Below are 20,719 nucleotides of genomic sequence, written 5' to 3' on the forward strand. Positions count from 1 at the left end.
GGGTGGCTGTTGTCGTGTGTGTTCGTGGTTCGAGCCCAGGTAGGAGCGAGGAGAGGGACGGAAGCTATACTGTTACACTGGCAATACTAAAGTGCCTATAAGAACATCCAATAGTCAAAGGTATATGAAATACAAATCGTAGAGAGAAATAGTCATATAATTCCTATAAGAACTACAACCTAAAACTTCTTACCTGGGAATATTGAAGACTCATGTTAAAAGGAACCACCAGCTTTCATATGTTCTCATGTTCTGAGCAAGGAACTTAAACGTTAGCTTTCTTACATGGCACACATTGCACTTTTACATTCTTCTCCAACAATTTGTTTTTGCATTATTTAAATGCAACATGAAACATGTTTCATTATTTATTTGAGGCTAAATTGATTTTATCGATGTATTATATTAAGTTAAAATAAGTGTTCATTCAGTATTGTTATAATTGTCATTATTACAAATAAATTAAAAATAATTTCAAATATCGGCCGATTAATCGATATCGGCTTTTTTGGTCCTCCAATAATCGGCATCGGTGTTGAAAAATCATAATCGGTCGACCTCTAGTATATACACACATATGAGATGAGTAATGCAAGATATGTAAACATTATTAAAGTGACTAGTGTTCCATTTATTAAAGTGGCCAATGATTTCAAGTCTGTAGGCAGCAGCATCTCTGTGCTAGTGATGGCTGTTTAACAGTCTGATGGCCTTGAATTGGACAGAGAGAATCTGTTTTTCAGTCTCAGCTTTGATGCACCTGTACTGACCTCGCCTTCTGGATGATAACGGGGTGAACAGGCAGTGGCTCGGGTGGTTGTTCTCCTTGATGATCTTTTTGGCCTTCCTGTGACAACAAGTGCTGTAGGTGTCCTGGGAGACAGGTAGTTTGCCCCCGGTGTCCCGTCGATGTGGCGCTGCTCCCTCAGCTGTTTCCTGAAGTCCACAATCATCTCCTTTGTTTTGTTGACGTTGAGTGAGAGGTTGCTTTGCTGACACCACACTCCCAGAGCCCTCACTTCCTCCCTGTAGGCTGTCTCATCGTTGTTGGTAATCAAACCTACTACTGTTGTCGTCTGCAAACTTGATGATTGAGTTGGAGTGCGTGGCCACGCAGTCATGGGTGAAGAGGGAGTACAGGAGGGGACTGAGCATGCACTCTTGTGGGGCCCCAGTGTTGAGGATCAGCGAAGTGGAGATGTTTCCTACCTTCACCACCTGGGGGCGACACGTCAGGAAGTCCAGGACCCAATTGCACAGGGCGGGGTTGAGACCCAGGGACTCAAGCTTAAATGATACGCTTGGAGGGTATTATGGCGTTGAATGCTGAGCTGTAGACAATGAACAGCATTCTTACATAGGTATTCCTCTTGTCCAGATGGGATAGGACAGTATGTAGTGTGATGGCGATTGCATATTCTGTGGACCTATTGGGGCAGTAAGCAAATTAAAGTGGGTCTAGTGTGACAGATAAGGTGGAGGTGATATGATCCTTGACTAGTCTCTCTAAGCACTTCATGGTGACAGGGCGAGAGTCATTTAGCTCAATTACCTTTGCATTCTTGGGTACAGGAACAATGGTGGCAATCTTGAAGCATGTGGGGGCAAAAGACTGGGATAGGGAGATACTGAATATGTCTGTAAACACACCAGCCAGCTGGTCTGCTAATGCTCTGAGGACGCGGCTAGGGATGCCGTCCGGGCCAGCAGCCTTGCGAGGGTTAACACGTTTAAATGTCTTACTCACATCGGCCACGGAGAAGGAGAGCCCTCAGTCCTTGGTAGCGGCCCGCATCGGTGGCACTATATTATCCTCAAAGAGGGCAAAGGGGTTTAGTTTGTTTGGGAGCAAGATGGTGGCCATGACGTGGCTGGTTTTTCTTTTGTAGTCCGTGATTGTCTGTAGACCCTGCCACATGTGTCTCATGTTTGAGCCGTTGAATTGCGACTCCACTTTCTCTATACTCACATTTTAATTATTTGATAGCCTTGCGGTAATGTTTGTATTTGGCAATTTTCCCAGTCATCTTTCCATGGTTAAATGTGGTGGTTCGCGCTTTCAGTTTTGCGCGAATGCCGCCATTTATCCACGGTTTCTGGTTAGGGTAGATTTTAATAGTCACAATGGGTACAACATCTCCTATACACTTCCTTATAAACTCACTCACCAAATCAGCGCATACGTAAATATTATTCTCCGAGGTTACCCGGAACATATCCCAGTCCGCGTGACCGAAACAATCTTGAAGCTTGGATTCTGATTGGTCGGACCAGCGTTGAATAGTCCTTAGCAAGAGTGCCTTCTGTTTTAGTTTCGGCCTATAGGAAGGGAGGAGCAAAATGGAGTCGTGGTCAGAATTGCCGAAAGGAGGTTGGGAGAGGGTATTCACCGCGGAAGTTAGAGTAGCAGTGGTCCAGCGCAAGTGCTACAGACGATATGCTGATAGAATTTAGGTAGCCTTGTTCTCAAATTACCTTTGTTAAAGTCCCCAGCTACAATAAATGCAGCCTCAGTGTATATGGTTTCCAGTTTGCATAGAGTCCAGTGAAGTTCCTTGAGGGCCGTCATGGTATCGGCTTGTGGGGGGATATACACGGATGTGACGATGACCGAGGAGAGTTCTCTTGGGAGATAATATGGTCAGTATTTGATTGTGAGGAATTCTAAGTTACGGGAACATAAGGACTTGAGTTCCTGTATGTTGTTACAATTACACCATGAGTCGTTAATCATGAAACCTACACCCCCGCCCTTCTTCTTCCAGGAGAGATGTTTATTCCTGTCGGCGCGACACACTGAGAATGCAGGTGGCTTTACCGACTCCGACAGCATATCCCGAGAGAGCCATGTTTCCGTGAAACGGAGTATGTTACAATCCCTGATGTCTCTTTGGAAAGCAACCCTTGCCCTAGTTTCGTTGACCTTGTTATCCAGGGACTGGACATTAGCGAGTAATATACTCAGAAGCGGTGGGTGGTGTGCAACCCTCCGAAGTCTGACCGGAACACCGCTCCGTCTTCCTCTTCTCCGGCGGCGTTGTTTTGGGTCAGCCTCTGGGATCAGTTCAAAAGTTGTATTCCTGGTCGTAGTGCTGGTAAGTTGACGTTGCTCTGATATTCAATAGTTCTTCACGGCTGTATGTAATAACACTTAAGGTTTTCTGGGCTAACAACGTAAGAAATAATACCTAAATTTTTTTTGAAATACTGCAAAGTTTCTTAAGGACTAGAAGTGAGGCAGCCCCCTCTGTCGGTGTCATCTTGTTACTGTGAACTCTGAAGAATGCTAGAATGCTAACGGTCATTGACATAGGCTGTAGCAAAAGCTAGCCAAAGACCCATTTTACTGGTTGAAGTTGAAGTGTTTTTGAAGTATAATGCAGTTGATTTGAAATGATGACGAACCTTAAATTAAGCCGCACATTCATACAAACCTTCAAATCCAATTATAATCCAAAATAAGTGTGAAATGCACTCATTAGCAACATGTAAATAGAGGCATTTTTTTGCTGGCATTCTATAGGAACTCCGCCGTGTTCTGCCACCAACTTGCGCGCATTGCCCATGTGCAGCAATGGTTGCAAACACAGAAAGGGGTCTCTAGGCTACATCATCATGTCGATCAAATTGGTTGAGGGTTTAGAAAAGGGTGAGTAAAGCCAGAGGAGGAGATGAAGCGAGAGGATTTACTCCACCCAAAATCTGTCTGGGTGAAATCATGGCTCTCTCCAGATATACTGTCCCCGTCCATACAGCCAGCTGGATTCTCAGAAATACTCATCATAAACTTTGATGAAAGATAAATGTTTTACATATAATTAAAGATACACTTGTTCTTAATGCAACCGCTGTGTCAGATTTTTTTTTTACTTTAGGAAAAAGCATACCATGCAATAATCTGAGACGGCGCTCAGAAATACACAACATTTCTCCGCCATGTTGGAGTCAACAGAAATACGAAATTACATCATAAATATTGTGCAGATAGGAATAAATAGCTATTGAGAAAGAAGGCAGTGTGTCTTTCATGATTAACTACTGATGGTGTGATTGTGGTAAGTCCTTTTGTGGTAGGGCTGATTACCAACAATCACGAGAGCCTACAGGGAGGACAAAACTAAGGAGCCGACGGTGGACTTCAGGAAACAGCAGAGGGAACACGCCCCCATCGACGGGGCCACAATGGAGAAGGTGAAAAGCTTCAAGTTCCTTGACGTACACATCAGTGACAATTTCAAATGGTCCACCCACACAGTCAGTGTGGTAAAGGCTGCGCAACAGTGCCTGTTCAACCTCAGGAGGCTGAAGAAATTTGGCTATGCCCCTAAGAGCTCAAGATATGTCATACATTTTTGCACGAAAACAAGCCGTCTCTCGTTGAATGACAAAGACTTTGAACAATCCCTACTGTTGATCAATCACCAACAGAGGCATAGATTTCAGCTACCGACTTTGGCTTGCCTTGAGAGAAAAAAAAGTGTGTACCCGAACAGCCCTTACCGAAGTCCAAAAACGTCAAAATATACACAAACTCTTCCGAACTGTTTCAGATGGGAAGCATGCAGACAACTTAAGTCTACACCTGTTGTTTACGAAGCATTTGACAAATAAAATTTGATATGTACTCAGTTTTTTCTGAAATTAGTCTTCAACAGTTACAGTGGTTCTTCCTTTAAAAGTTGCTTCATACTGCAGCACACCTTGCGGGCTGCTGCAGAATTCTATAGCACGTTATTTAATTGTCAGACATTTTTTTACCATTAATGCAAAGTTAGTGCTAGTTTGACCACCAGAGGGCATCTTTGAGAAGCATTTGATAGTATCTTATAATCGGCATTACTAGAGAAATTTTTAAATTACTAGAGAATTTTTAGAGAAGGAGAGAAATCAAAAGCCTACCATCGCCTCATGGTGATGACCTAGTCGTGGCCAGCACGGGTATTGAACCAGCATCTGTAGCAATGTCTTAGACCGCTACAACACACTGTACAACATGACCGGTCGGGAGTTGTTTTTTTTTGCATTATTTAACTAGGCAAGTCAGTTAAGAAAAAAATCTTATTTTCAATGACGGCCTAGGAACAGTGCCTGTTCAGGGGCAGAACGACAGATTTGGGATTCGAACTTGCAACCTTTCGGTTACTAGTCCAAAGCTCCAACCACTAGGCTACCCTGCCGCCTCAATAGGCTACAGTACTAACCAGCAGGCTACAGTAAGAGCAAAATAATCGTAACATTTCCACACCCTAATTGTAGTCTAAGTTTCTCTTAGAATAAAAACCTTAGTGTAACAGTTTTAGTAAGTAATACTGACTTGTAACAATAAAATGTGTATTATTTTTAGAGACACAGTAGCGCCTTGGGACCCAAAAGCATAATCAGTGCTCTAACTCCCCCTTGCGCTGGTCTGGATCAATGAAGTAGTGACGCAGTGTACCGTACTAAACCTCAAATTACATCTAAGTCCCGCAGCTTAAATCCAAAACTTTTAGTTGAGCAACCACTATAGCTTCACATTCCAGCTCAGGCTTGATCCATGTTACAAAAGTAGGCCTAGATATTGATCAAGCCGCTTACTGGAGCATGCTTGACCCGGGCTTGTAACTGCGTGTTCATGGCTTGTCACACATGGCTAGTCGTCGAATGACAAACTTTTCATTAAGACAATGCTGAAACATCAGGGAAATCATGCCCCAATTATATTTTTGCCGAAACAAAAATTTAAGATAGTTCAAGTGAAAATTCAGCAGGCTATGGTGTGAAATGGCCTATTAAAGTGCCATCTTTCTTACGCATATCGTTGGTTTGGTTGGTCCTCAACTCACAGCTAATTTGATTGGTCCTCAAATTACAGCTCAAACACTTCATTCAGGAAAAATGGAGAGAGCCTGCCCCGGAGCAGGTTAGTCCTTTAGGATTTGTTGCCATAGAAATTTACCTGACTAAAAGGTGAGCATCCTTCATGTCACCGGTTATCTGGAGTTGAACTGAAAGTTGAGCAAAGTTAGCACTCAAACTCCTCTTTCTAGACTCGTAGAACACCACTCAGGTGAAAGCCAGCCTAATGATGGGATTACAACATTGTTTTCACCTTTCAATTATTTTCCCAAACAGCGCAGATGAAGTGAAGGAGACGAGGAGAGGAAGGATTTTAGACAATTGAAAAAGAGTTCATCCTAACTTCATCCCTGCATCCTCTAACATCCCACCCTTGGCTCACTCACCAAAATAGACTCTCAGCACACTGATCTGAGGGGAAACAGACTCACTTGCTTTCGACAAGAGCAATGACACAATGCATATAGCTTTACCATCGGTCTACCCAATAAAACAGTGTCAGAAATGGTGTCAGCCTTGGAGTGCAGAACAGAAACGTGGGTCATGAATTAGCTTGTTGAGCAATTGCCAGTTTTACATTCTGCTGCAATCGGGAAAGCTTACCCCTCCCCCAATCATGAGTAAAATCCTCATTAGGGTTGGGCGGTATCCAGATTTTCATGTCGTCATACAGTCCTTCTCTCATCCCGGGATTTACAGTATTACCGGCTTAGTACACAAGGGCCGCCCCCCAAAAAATGCTAAAATAAAACATTTGGGCATCTATTACAGAAAGCTAACAAAATTAGCACAATAGCACATTTCAATGAAGGCTACTAGCTAAATATGCTAATGAGCACAAACTATTTTTTTTTGTTGCAAAGACAGGTGGTCCAGCTCATTTTATACTGTACATATATAGGTAGGAGCTACCAAATGTCATTTTTGGTGAGTTTGGAAATTTACAAGTGAATGGGAACGAATGACATTGTGCAAATGAACAGTACTGGCTCTGGAGCAGCAGGAGTCTGAAGTCGCTAGGGCAACGGTCATGTCTGCTCTGCTCAGAGAAGATGGGGGAGGAACAAACAAGCCAAGAACAGAGAGGAGAGAAAACACAAGAAAATCAAAAGATAGCAGTGGCAGCTGCTATAACTCATCCAAAGGGCTTTGACTTCTCAAACACCATAGCCAACACAATGATGCCCCGTCACCTTATTAATTCAGCCACTTATAACTAGCAAGTTAAACTTAGGGGTAAGCATTAACCCAGAAATCGTAGTTTTTCACGCAGAAAAAAAATCTAAAAAATAACTTGTCTTGCTGGGTTTTGTGAACGCAGAGCTAAAATGCTTCATATTGTAATTTCTGCTCGGCCTCAGACATATTTTGTGCTTCAGTTGCACTTCTCCAATTCACAAATTGGCATTCTAATCAGCATTCTGACTGATGTGTACCTACTTTGCTCCAGTACTTTTCTCAGTGTATCAAGTCTACCTTTCTCTGGTAAAATAGATCAACATTAAGAAAAACATTAGGACATGTAGCTAGCTATATTCTTATGATAAACATAAATATGAAGGCCATGCATAGTTTTTGCAAAAAAATACCTTACTTTTTCATTGTAAGCACATTTAGCCTACTTGTGTAGCTGCCAGCCAAATAGCATTGCACTTCTCTTGACATCTGATGAAAATGAAGCCATTTTATGCTGAATGAGTTGCACTAATGTATTTTCTGTGAAGGCAAACTGCAGATGCATGTCCCTGATCCCTCCATTGAAGAAAAAAACGAAACAACTTTCAACATAAAATGTGACCCCTGTCAATACACAGTTGGACTCACCTGCTCCCGCTTTCTCCAGTTGTGCCATTAAACACACACGACTGGCTCACTGTTCTGGGGAACTACGTTAAGATTCATCATGTAAAATAATGTGAGAGGTGAAATGAAGAAGGCAATCTGCTTTATATTCTAACATATTGCACAAGTTGACTGCTACACATTTATAAAAAGTAGCTACAAATATTAAAATGTATAGAAAAACTTCAAAGAAATAGTTAACAGTATTGAAAAACCATCCCATAGTTATGTTCAAACACACAGATATGGTATACCACCCAAGCATTGCCTTCACACAACTTTTCAGAATATCAAATGATTAGCTAGATCTAGATTAACTTGAGCAGTAAGAGAAACACGCAAATTTACATTATATGCATATAGAGCTTTGAAACAGCTTTGAAACATGCTAAATAGGCAATTTATGGTGCAGTTGTGTAGTGCTGAAAGTGTTTGGTACTCATTAGCCTGCCATCTCAACAAAACAGAGGCTTTGAACTAACTATGGTATAGCCAAAACATCAATAGGCAATAAGCTTACTCTGAAAATTACATAATTCGTTACAACAGTAAAAAAATAAAAAATAAAAAAGCGACAGCAAAGAACAGTACACTAGCACTTCAAAAACAAGCCAGTTTGACTGAAACCAAGACCTCTGTGCCGTTCTCCCCAGAGATGCATTTCCCGTCCACTTGCTGACCGCTGAACACCACTAGATAATTTAATCATTCTCCGTTTCCTACACACACACACACCTCCCTGTGGTACAAAACACCAAAAAACGTAAGCCAACTGGGAGGGTGTGGCGGAACATGGAACAGCGGAAAGGGAAGTGCCCATGACAGTTCCAATTCATCAATCATCTGCCCTGTGAGCCCCTGCCAGCACACTTTAGGGAGGCTTCTTCCACATACTTCACACTAAATGTATTGTAGTTCGCTCATACTTCAAGTTACCTTCTGAAACTTTGCATATACACCGCTGCCATTTTGTGGACACCATCGGAATTACAACCAGAGTGATGGCTAGAACTGGGACCTTTGTTGCATTTCAAAGATGGTGGTAGGGAAAATAGATTTTWGTTTTTTTCTTTGCATTTTCTTGTACCAGATCTAGTGTTATATTCTCCTACATTCAATTCACATTTCCACAAACTTCAAAGTGTTTCCTTTCAAATGGTACCAAGAATATGCATATCCTTGCCTCAGGGCCTGAGCTACAGGCAGTTAGATATGGGATTTTAGGGAAATTTTAGGGAAAAATTGAAAGGGGGCTATCCTTATTAAGAACAAATTCTTATAAGGACGGCCCGGACAATGCTGGGCCAATTGTGCGCCACCCTATGGGACTCCCAATCACGGCCAGATGTGATACAGCCTGGATTCGAACCAGGGATTGTAGTGATGCCTCTTGCACTGAGATGCAGTGCCTTAGACCGCTGCGTGTGTGTGTGTGTTAACTATTTAACTGTATCAGAATGCTTAAAAGGCTGCAAAAAAAGGATAAATAGCGGATATTGGTATAAAATGTCATATTGGTGCATCACTAATTTGGTGAGGCAGGCTGTTCGAGGTAGGGACAAAAGCCAGACTATCATACAGCCTAGGCTGCCATTATCATTATCTGTCATCTGTAGTGCACACAGTGGCCTGACTGAAAAAAGATCAAAGAGGCTAGAGTATCGCTAAAGAGCCAGAGATGCCGCATAACTGATAGCAAATAAATATGCTGTGACTCTCTGCAAACGTCTTGTTCATTTGCAATATAGTGATGGTTGGCTTCATCTGCACAGATATGAAGTTGTGAAGAAATGAAGAATGGCAAATGTAGCCCTGGACAGAACAGAGTATACTGGGTAAATCTATTTGAATTCTATGACAACACCACTTTGGATGTCAATGAAACCTTCCATACATATCTGCCCATTGTAGAAGTGCCTAGAAAGGGACTTTTTTTTACTTGCCAAAGCATTCAAGAAATAAAGCTGCTAAAAGTTGACCTCTTTTGCATACCCCACCATACCATGAGACATCCATGTCTTCATCACTGGAAAAGATAAACGGTTGAGATTTATATAATTTAAAAAGCTTACAAAACAGGGTTTTAAAACAAATACTTAAAAAATAAGAATTTTATCTTATACACCAATTACCTAAAAACACATTTTTTCCCATATATTGCAGCTTAGACCGTATTTTACATCTGATGTTTTTGTGTTGTAGCCGCCATCGGGTGAGACACATGCTCTTGAATACAGGATGAGTGTCATGTTTTGGCTGATAAACGTACTAAAACGGGAACCACAAATCGTATCACCAAGATGGTTGGGAGTTCCACACATCAGAGAATGTTGACTTGAATGGGAATATCTGTTGTTTAAGCAATAAGGCATGAGAACCCGGGAATTATCGTGTGATACCTCCCGACTAAGGGCTGTTTTTACACCCGAGGCAAAGACAAGGGCCGGGAAACAGCCCTTAGGAGGGAGTTATTACACGATAATTCCCACGTTCTCATGCCTTACAAAACAGTTGCAAACATTTTTTTTTAAAGATTAACAAAATGTTTTCATGAAATGAATTTCAATGAGAAAATGTGTTTATTTCATCATTCCACAGACGATATAGTCCGGGTAAAAACCAGTTGTTAGTTCTGAGGTTCTGAAGTTGCTAACCAAACATGCTGGTCGTTAATTCTATTCTCATATTTTGACCCAGTTTATGTTTTCTATTCATTCCACGATGCTATGCTAAATAATTGGCATGTAGCTAGCAGAGGTTTAATGATGACTGGATCAGGTTGTCAGTCAACCTACCAGGGTAGTTACAAACAGCACAGGAATTAAAATCAACATCATGTATTGATCACATCTTTAATAATGCTGCAGATATTTGCTTTATTAAAGCAGTATCCAAATCCATAGGATGTAGTGATCACAATATAAAGGCCATATCTAGGAAAACCAAAGTTCCAAAGGCTGGGCCTAATATAGTGTATAAGAGGTCGTACAATAAGTTTTGTAGTGATTCATATGTTGATGATGTAAAGAATATTTGCTGGTCTGTGGTGTGTAATGAGGAGCAACCAGACGCTGCACTTGACGCATTTATGAAACTACTTATTCCAGTTACTAATAAGCATGCACCCATTAAGAAAATGACTGTAAAAACTGTTAAATCCCCTTGGATTGATGAGGAATTGAAAAATTGTATGGTTGAGAGGGATGAGGCAAAAAAGGTATGGCAATTAATGTCTGGCAGCCCAACTGATTGGCAAACGTACTGCAAATTAAGAAATCATGTGACTAAACTAAATAAAAAGAAACTACACTATGAAACAAAGATAAATTATATGAAGAATGATAGTAAAAAGCTTTGGGGCACCTTAAATGACATTTTGGGGAAAAAAGACAACTCAGCTCCTTCATTCATTGAATCAGATGGCTCATTCATCACAAAGCCCAGTGATATTGCAAACTACTTTAATTGCTTTTTATTGGCAAGATAAGCAAACTTAGGGATGACATGCCAGCAGCAAACGCTGACACTACACATCCAAGTATATCGGACCAAATTATGAAAGACAAGAATTGTACTTTTGAATTCCATGAAGTCAGTGTGGAAGAGGTGAAAAAAAGTATTGTTGTCAACACTAACAAGCCACCGGGGTCTGACAATCTAGATGGAAATTACTGACGATAATAGCAGACGATATTACCACATCTTCAATTTAAGCCTACTAGAGAGTGTGTGCCCTCAGGCCTGGAGGGAAGCTAAAGTCATTCCGCTACCCAAGAATAGTTACTGGCTCAAATAGCCAACCAATCAGCCTGTTACCAATCCTTAGTAAACTTCTGGGAAAAAATGGTGTTTGACCAGATAGCATTGTATTTCACAGTAAACAAATTGACAGATTTTCAGCATGCTTATAGGGAAGGACACTCAACAAGCACAGTATTTACACAAATGACTGATGATTTGCTGAGAGAAATTGATGATAAATGATTGTGGGGGATGTCTTGTTTGACTTCAGTGGAGCTTTGACATTACCGAGCATAGTCTGATGCTGGAAAAACTTGTGCTATGGCTTTACACCCCCTGCTATAATGTGGATGAAGAGTTACTAGTCTAACATAACACAGAGGGTGTCCATTGATGCCTCTCAAATCTAATCCAGTTAGAATCAGGAAATCCCTAGGGTAGCTGTTTAGGCCGCTTGCTTTTTTMAATTTTTACTAATGACATGCCACTGACTTTGAATAAAGCCAGAATGTATGTGGGTGACTCAACACACGTCAGCTACTACAGCAACTGAAATGACTGCAACACTCAACAAAGAGTTGCAGTTAGTTTCAGAGTGGGTGGCAAGGAATAAGTTAGCCCTAAATATTTATAAAACTAAAAGCATTGTATTTGGAACAAAACACTCACTAAACCTCAACTAAATCTTGTAATAAATAATGTGGAAATTGAGCAAGTTGACTAAACTGCTTGGAGTAACCCTAGATTGCTGTCTGTCTAAACTACTGGCACACAGCTCGGACACCCATGCATACCCCACAAGACGTCTCTTCACAGTACCCAAGTCCAGAACAGACTATGGGAGGCACACAGTACTACATAGAGCTATGACTACATGTATCTCTATTCCACATCCAGTAACTCATGCCAGCAGTAAAATTAGATTTTTTAAAAACCTTATGGAACAGTGGGGACTGTGAAGCAACACAAACATTGGCAGACACATGCATACACACATGATAACATACACATGGATTTAGTACTGTAGATATGTGGTGGTGAGGGGGGTAGGGGCCTGAGGGCACAGTGTGTTGTGAAATCTGTGAATGTATTATTTTTTTTTTAACATTACATTGTATAAACTGCCTTAATTTTGCTGGACCCAAGGAAGAGTACCTGCTGCTTTTGCTGCAGCTAATGGGGATCCATAATAAATACAAAAAAAATAGAAATGGAACTGTTATCAGGCATTTTCCAGAGAATGCATGAATTGTGATGCTGTACCTCCCTGCTATCAACCAATCAGCATCCAGGAGCCAAACAACTTGTTTTATCATTAAAATGATACTGTCATATAGGAAACCTATTGAAATCATAGAAATATAGATAATAGATTAGACATGATATTTTAAGTTGACATTCAATGGTGGGTGGATCGGGTATGACGCTACAAGCTTGGCACCCCTGTATTTGGAGAGTTCCTCCCATTCTTCTCTGCAGATCCTCTCAAGCTCTGTAAGGTTGGATGGGGAGCTCTAGATAGAGATGTTAGATCGGGTTCAAGTCAGGGCTCTTGCTGGGCCACTCAAGGACATTCAGAGACTTGTCCCGAAGCCAATCCTGCATCGTCTTGGCTGTGTGCTTTCATCTGTCCCTTGATCCTGGCTAGTCTCCCAGTCCCAACCTCTGAAAAACATCTTCACAGCATGATGCTGTCACCACCACCACCATAGGGATGGTGCCAGGTTTCCTCCAGACGTGACACTTGGCATTCAGGCCAAAGAGTTCAATGTTGGTTTTATCAGACCAGAGAATCTTGTTTCTCATGGTTTGAGAGTCCTTTAGGTGCCTTTTTGCAAACTCCAAGCGGGCTGCCATGTGCCTTTTACTGAGGAGAGGCTTTCGTCTGTCTCGCTACCATAAAGGCCTGATTGGTGGAGTGCTGCAGAGATGATTGTCCTTCTGGAAGATTCTCACATCTCCACAGAGGAACTCTGGAGCTCTGTCAGAGTGACCATCGGTTTCTTGGTCACCTCCCTGACCAAGGCCCTTTCTCCCCAGATTGCTCAGTTTGGTGGTTCCAAACTTCTTCCATTTAAGTATAATGGAGGCCACTGTGTTCTGGGGGACCTTCAATTCTGCAGAAATGTTTTGGTACCCTTCCCCAGATCTGTGCTTCGACACCATCCTGTCTCGGAGCTCTACGGACAATTCCTTCGACCTCATGGCTTGGTTTTTGCTCTGACATGCACTGTCAACTGCGGAACCTTGTATAGACAAGCCTTTCCAAATCATGTCCAATCAATTGAATTTACCACAGGTGGACTCCAATCAAGTTGTAGAAACATCAAGGATGATCAATTTAAACAGGATGCACCTGAGCTCAATTGAGTCTCATACCAAAGGGTCTGAATACTTAAATAAATAAGGTTTCTGTTTTTTATTTTTAATAAAGTTTTTTAAATTTAATCTGCTTTAGAATGAGGCTGTAGCGTAACAAAATGTGGAAAAAGTTAAGGGGTCATAATAATGTCTGGAACAGAGCAAATGGCATCAAACACATGGAAACCACGTGTTTGATACCATTGCACTCATTCTGCTCCAGCCATTAACACCAGCCTGTCTTCCCCAATTAAGGTGCCAACAGCCTCATGGTAGGCATAGTATCTACCATATTGCTTTCACCAAACCAGTCTTCTCAGATCAGCACAGATGAAGGAGAGGACACAAGAATAGGATGCCACTTTGGGTTATTGAGATGCAGCCCTGATTTCCAAGAGAGTTAATGGCGAAAGGACAGAGAATCACTGATGCCCCTGATGTTGAAAAAGCCAAACCCCTCCCTATGGAGTCATGCATCTAATGTTATCTCCCAGTACATTTACCAATGATGTATATAAATCCATAATTGGCATTTACTGACTGACCATTTATTGAACATTAAACCTTATCCATTGAACATAACTGGTCATTCCATGCAATCTCTCATTGTGTAGCTAACGTTAGCTAGCAGGCTAGTGCTGAATATTATGTCATAATGCCTTCTCCATAGAACTAGCTTGGTAGAATCATTAGGTAATTCTAAATAAAAGGGCTTATCCATAGAATTAGGAATTAGAACCCTTATCATTATGACACCAGAAGCCTCCCCACTCATTCTGTTGATCACAGCCAGTTTGTTTCATTATGGGGATAAAAACTGTCTGACTTGCGCCTACATGTAAGAACTTTACAAAAATCATGTGATCAAAGGTCATGAAGTTGACATCAAGTTTTTGCAGTTGCCCTTCACCGACTTCATCCTGCAGCCATCACCTGTATTGTGGGGGGGCTCTATTGTCAACCAATCATTCTGTGTTTGTTTTTGACTCATGCCAACGTGACCAATGACATGACTGAAACAGGAACCAATATTGCCTTGATTCATGTATACAGTGGACAAATTAATGGGATGCTCTCTTGCACTAATTGACTGTACACATGGGGGTTGGAGACATGTACATTATAACGAAAAACGTTTATAAACAAATGGCAACACTGTCATGTTGATCTGAGCCTTGCTGTTGGAAAACCACACTACTGTCCGACTTTCAAACGTGTTCGAAGGATCAAACTTGTAATGTACCATGGGTAAATTGTGACTGACTGACCTACAAATAATAATGAGTAGTTATTTATGATGCAAGGTTCTTTGTATATCAGTCAGTCTGCTGCAATGCGGGGCAAACCCACTGTCACTTCACTGCTAGCATGTTGTAAGAGTCTTCATAAAACTAGGTAACGTTAACTAACATGAAATGACATCGTCATGATAACGCTGAAAAATATGTCTCGATAACCAACAGCCAGCCTATTTACTTTCATGAAAAGTAGATATACATAAAATAAGCATGCGTGCAAATTGCTAACGTTAGATACGAAAACACTGCGAACTGCCACATTTTTTGCTAGCTGGCTGAAGAGAAAGCTAACGTAGCCAATTTTTTCCCCAATCTATTTGAGAACTGTAAATCACTAGCAAACACAAACAATACGTTTCATGAAATATTCTAATAATATACTAATATTACCTTATGACAGACACACGTTGACTTGAATTCAACTCAAATGAATATCGAACTTGGACTCAGCGGGAGCCGGATCAGCCAGAGATATTAGAGATAGAATCCCATTTGGCAATGAAGGAAGGTATAACGCCCCCACCCGTCAGACTGTAGACCAATCGCGTTCACGTTGTTATGCTGCGTCACATGGCTGCTTAGCCAATCGTTACGCATACCGGCCTGGTCTCATATGATTGACGTAACATAGTAAACGTAAATCCGGGACACTGAAATAAGTATATGTTATGCTTGGTATAGTTACATAAGACAGATGGTGCTTACATGGGGGCTCTCGAGTGGCGCAGCAACATACTTACAACAATATAACAACACATGCTCCACCGTTTCATCGACCATACACTCCAGACACAAACCATTCACGTGCTTGCCAACCAGATGTAATGACGAGTTCAATGTACAATGTCCTAAGTGCAATCGAGCAAACACCACCTCTTCCGAATCTGACCTTTGAATCTTGGTCCACCGACCTTTCTTTGGAGGGTATTGTAAGAAATGCTGTCTTCATTGACCTTAACACATAGCTATAATACTGTTATAATGCCTTCCTTATTAAAGCAGACTATGTTGCAAATATCTTGCTACACCCCACAGTTAAACACCATCTGCCCGTAACAGATACAAACCTCACTCCCCCACGCAGGGGAGGATGGCTGACTCAGACCTTTTATTACCACTGATAAGGGAGGCATGCCATTATACGAGCACGCACACGCACATGCACACACACACACACACACACACATCCTTGTTTCAGGCTGGGTTTCCAAGAACAAAGAACAGTGCCAAGAACCAATGAGGCATTGACACCAGCGTGGAGGAGACGGGCCTCCACTTACAACGACCAGTCAGGAGCACGAAATACCAGAATCTACCTACGTCATTCACTGTATAAAATGTACTGCACAATATGTTTCGGGACTCGCTTCTGCTAGTTCCTTCTGAGCTAAAATGAACGAGTCCGTGCACGCTTTGCTCAGATATCTTTACCTCCAAATAAACGGTCTTTACTATACCTTATCCACCTCGTCCAGCGTCTCAACTTGGTCTCATTTCTCAAGTAACGAATCATCAACAGTATATAAATCAAATCAAATGTATTTATATAGCCCTTCGTACATCAGCTGATATCTCACAGTGCTGTACAGAAACCCAGCCTAAAACCCCAAACAGCAAGCAATGCAGGTGTAGAAGCACGGTGGCTAGCAAAAACTCCTTAGAAAGGCTAAAACCTAGGAAGAAACCTAGAGAGGAACCAGGCTTTGAGGGGTGGCCAGTCCTCTTCTGGCTGTGCCGGGTGGAGATTATAACAGAACATGGCCAAGATGTTCAAATGTTCATAAATGACCAGCATGGTTAAATAATAATAATCACAGTAGTTGTCGAGGGTGCAGCAAGTCAGCACCTCAGGAGTAAATGTCAGTTGGCTTTTCATAGCCGATTCATAAGAGTAACTCCTACCGCTCCTGCGGTCTCTAGAGAGTTGAAAACAGCAGGTCTGGGACAGGTAGCACATCCGGTGAACAGTCAGGGTTCCAATAGCCGCAGGCAGAAAGTTGAAACTGGAGCAGCAGCACGGCCAGGTGGACTGGGACAGAAGGAGTCATCATTGCCAGGTAGTCCTGAGGCATGGTCCTAGCTCAGGTCCTCCGAGAGAGAGAAAGAAAGAGAGAAAGAAAGAATTAGAGAGAGCATACTTAAATTCACACAGGACACCGGATAAGACAGGAGAAGTACTCCAGATATAACAAACTGACCCTAGCCCCGATACATAAACTACTGCAGCATAAATACTGGAGGCTGAGACAGGAGGGTCAGGAGACACTGTGGCCCAATCCGATGATACCCCCGGACAGGCCAAACAGGAAGGATATAACCCCACCCACTTTGCCAAAGCACAGCCCCCACACCACTAGAGGGATATCTTCAACCACCACTTACCATCTGAGAACAAGGCCGAGTATAGCCCACAAAGATCTCCGCCACGGCACTCCCAAGGGTGCGCCAACCCAGACAGGAAGATCACGTCAGTGACTCAACCCACTCAAGTGACGCACCCCTCCTAGGGACGGCATGAAAGAGCACCAGTAAGCCAGTGACTCAGCCCCTGTAATAGGTTAGAGGCAGAGAATCAAAGTGGAGAGAGGGGAACCGGCCAGGCAGAGACAGCAAGGACGGTTCATTGCTCCAGAGCCTTTCCGTTCACCTTCACACTCCTGGGCCAGACTACACTCAATCATATGACCCACTGAAGAGATGAGTCTTCAGTAAAGACTTAAAAGTTGAGGCCGAGTCTGCGTCTCTCACATAGGCAGGCAGACCATTCCATAAAATGGAGATCTATAGGAGAAAGCCCTGCCTCCAGCTGTTTGCTTAGAAATTCTAGGGACAATTAGGAGGCCTGTGTCTTGTGACCGTGACGTCGGTAGGTATGTACGGCAGGACATCAGGAAAGATAGGTAGGAGAGCCCATGTAGCTTTATAGGTTAACAGTAAAACCTTGTACAGCCCATGCCTTAACAGGAAGCCAGTGTAGGGAAGCTAGCACTGGAGTAATATGATCAAATTTCTTGGTTCTAGTCAGGATTCTAGCAGCCGTATTAAGCACTAACTGAAGTTTATTTAGTGCTTTATCCGGGTAGCCGGAAAGGAGAGCATTGCAGTAGTCTAACCTAGAAGTAACAAATGCATGAATTAATTTTTCTGCATCAATTTTGGACAGGAAATATCTGATTTTTGCAATGTTACGTAGATGGAAAAAAGCTGTCCTTGAAACAGTGTTGATATGTTCGTCAAAAGAGAGATCAGGGTCAAGAGTAACGCCGAGGTCCTTCACAGTTTTATTTGAGACGACTTTACAACCATCAAGATTAATTGTCAGATTTAACAGAAGATCTCTTTGTTTCTTGGGACCTAGAACAAGCATCTCTGTTTTGTCCGAGTTTAAAAAGTAGAACGTTTTCAGCCATCCCATTCCTTATGTCTGCAAAAGGCTTCTAGCGAGGGCAATTTTGGGGCTTCACCATGTTTCATTGAAATGTACAGCTGTGTGTCATCCGCAATGCAGTGAAAGTTAACATTATGTTTTCGAATAACATCCCAAGGGTAAATATATAGTGAAAACAATAGTGGTCCTAAAACGGAACCTTGAGGAACACCGAATGTACAGTTGATTTGTCAGAGGACAAACCATCACAAGAGACAAACTGATATCTTTCCGACAGATAAGATCTAAACCAGGCCAGAACTTGTCCGTGTAGACCAATTTGGGTTTCCAGTCTCTCCAAAAGAATGTGGTGATCGATGGTGTCAAAGGCAGCACTAAGGTCTAGTAGCACGAGGACAGATGCAGAGCCTCGGTCTGACGCCATTAAAAGGTCATTTACCACCTTCACAAGTGCAGTCTCAGTGCTATGATGGGGTCTAAAACCAGACTGAAGCATTTCATATACATTGTTTGTCTTCAGGAAGGCAGTGAGTTGCTGCGCAAAAGATTTTTCAATTTTTTTTGCGAGGAATGGAAGATTCGATATAGGCCGATAGTTTTTTATATTTTCTGGGTCAAGGTTTGGCTTTTTCAAGAGAGGCTTTATTACTGCCACTTTTAGTGAGTTTGGTACACATCCGGTGGATAGAGAGCCATTTATTATGGTACAACATAGGAGGGCCAAGCACAGGAAGCAGCGCTTTCTTTCAGTAGTTTAGTTGGAATAGGGTCCAGTATGCAGCTGATTAGTTCATTGACTATAACTGCCTTGGAAGTGATAGATCTCACATTAAGTAGCCCTTTTTTAATAATGGCAGGAATGGAGGAGGTCTTTATTCCAGTGAGATTGCTAAGGCGAACACCGCCATGTTTAGTTTTGCCCAATCTAGGTCGAGGCACAGACACGGTCTCAATGGGGATAGCTGAGCTGACTACACTGACTGTGCTAGTGGCAGGCGCCACTAAGCTGGCAGGCTGGCTAACAGCCTGCTGCCTGGCCTGCACCCCATCTCATTGTGGAGCTATGGGAGTTAGAGTCCTGTCTATGTTCGTAGATATGATGAGAGCACCCCTCCAGCTAGGATGGAGTCCGTCACTCCTCAACAGGCCAGGCTTGGTCCTGTTTGTGGGTGAGTTCCAAAAAGAGGGCCAATTATCTACAAATTCTATCTTTTGGGAGGGTCAGAAAACAATTTTCAACTGGAGATTGAGTTGTGAGACTCTGCTGTAGAGTCTCATCAATCCCCCTAACTGGGAGGGGGCCAATTACTCGATGCCAACACATCTTTCTAGCTGATTTGCAAGCTGAAGCTATGTTGCGCTTGGTGACCTCTGACTGATTCATCCTAACATCATTGGTGCCGACGTGGATAACAATATCCCTGTACTCTCTACACTCGCCATTTTTAGCCTTAGCCAGCACCATCTTCAGATTAGCCTTAACGTTGGTAGCCCTGCCCCTGGTAAACAGTGTATGATCGCTGGATGATTCGTTTTAAGTCTAATACTGCGGGTATTGGAGTCGCCAATGACTAGGGTTTTCAATTTGTCAGAGTTAATGGTGGGAGGCTTCGGCGTCTCAGACCCCGTAACGGGAGGAGTAGAGACCAGAGAAGGCTCGGGCTCTGACTCCGACCCGATGCTTACATGGGGAGAACCGGTTGAAAGTTTCTGTCGGCTGAATGGGCAACACCAGTTGAGCATTCCAACAGCATTTCCTTCCAGATGCCATGGGAAAATTGTCCGGCTGTGGGGACTGTGAGAGAGGATTTATACTACTATCTCTACTACCTGGTGGCACAGACGCTGTTTCATCCTTTCCTGTTCTTTTCTACCCCTCCCAAAATATAACATTTGTACATAATTGGCCCTCTTTCTGGGACCAAGCCTGCTGAGCGGTGCTCTCATCTAATCTATTTTTATTTTACCTTCATTTAACTAGGCAAGTCACCCTGCCGCCTATGAACATAGACAGGGCTCCAACTCCTCTAGTTCCACAATGAGATAGCCAGCTTAGTGGTGTCTGCCACCAGCACAGTCAGTGTAGTCAGCTATCCCCATTGAGACCGTGTCTGTGCCTCGATCTAGGTTGGGCAAAACTAAACATGGCCTTTAGCAATCTCACTGGAACAAAAACCTCCTCCATTCCTGTCATTATTGAAAGAGATTGTGATGTCTCACATCTCAAAATAGGGCTACTTATAGTCAATGA

This window comes from Salvelinus sp. IW2-2015, linkage group LG3, assembly GCF_002910315.2.
Source record: "Salvelinus sp. IW2-2015 linkage group LG3, ASM291031v2, whole genome shotgun sequence".
NCBI lineage: Eukaryota > Metazoa > Chordata > Actinopteri > Salmoniformes > Salmonidae > Salvelinus > Salvelinus sp. IW2-2015.